We start from the raw sequence: 955 nt of genomic DNA on the forward strand, positions 1-955 counted from the left end.
GGACAGGGACAGCACGGGGTGAGATACAGAGTTAAGCTCCCTCTACACTGTCCCCCATCAAACACTCGCAGGGACAGGGACAGCACGGGGTTAGATACAGAGTAAAGCTCCCTCTACACTGACCCCCCATCCCAGGGACAGGGCCAGCACGGGGTAAGATACAGAGTAAAGCTCCCTCTACACTGTCCCCCATCAAACACTCGCAGGGACAGGGACAGCACGGGGTTAGATACACAGTAAAGCTCTCTCTACACTGTCCTCCCCATCCCAGGGACAGGGACAGCACGGGGTTAGATACACAGTAAAGCTCCCTCTACACTGTTATCCCCATCTCAGGGACAGGGTCAGCATGGGGGTAGATACAGAGTAAAGCTCCCTCTACACTGTCCCCCATCAAACACTCCCAGGGACAGGGACAGCACGGGGTTAGATACAGAGTAAAGCTCCCTCCACACTGTCCCCCCCATCCCAGGGGCAGGGACAGCACGGGGTTAGACACAGAGTAAAGCTCCCTCTACACTGTCCCCCCATCCCAGGGACAGGGACAGCACGGGGTTAGACACAGAGTAAAGCTCTCTCTAAACTGTCCCCCCGATCAAACACTTCCAGGACAGGGACAGCACGGGGTTAGATACAGAGTAAAGCTCCCTCCACACTGTCCCCCCCATCCCAGGGGCAGGGACAGCACGGGGTTAGACACAGAGTAAAGCTCTCTCTACACTGTCCCCCCGATCAAACACTTCCAGGACAGGGACAGCACGGGGTTAGATACAGAGTAAAGCTCCCTCTGCACTGTCCCCCCCCATCCCAGAGACAGGGACAACACGGGGTTAGATACAGAGTAAAGCTCCCTCTACACTGTCCCCCCCATCCCAGGGACAGGGACAGGGGCAGCACGGGGTCAGATACGGAGTAAAGCTTCCTCTACACTGTCCCCCCATCAAACACTCCCAGG

Source organism: Chiloscyllium plagiosum, unplaced genomic scaffold (assembly GCF_004010195.1).
Source record: "Chiloscyllium plagiosum isolate BGI_BamShark_2017 unplaced genomic scaffold, ASM401019v2 scaf_79, whole genome shotgun sequence".
In the NCBI taxonomy this organism is placed as follows: domain Eukaryota; kingdom Metazoa; phylum Chordata; class Chondrichthyes; order Orectolobiformes; family Hemiscylliidae; genus Chiloscyllium; species Chiloscyllium plagiosum.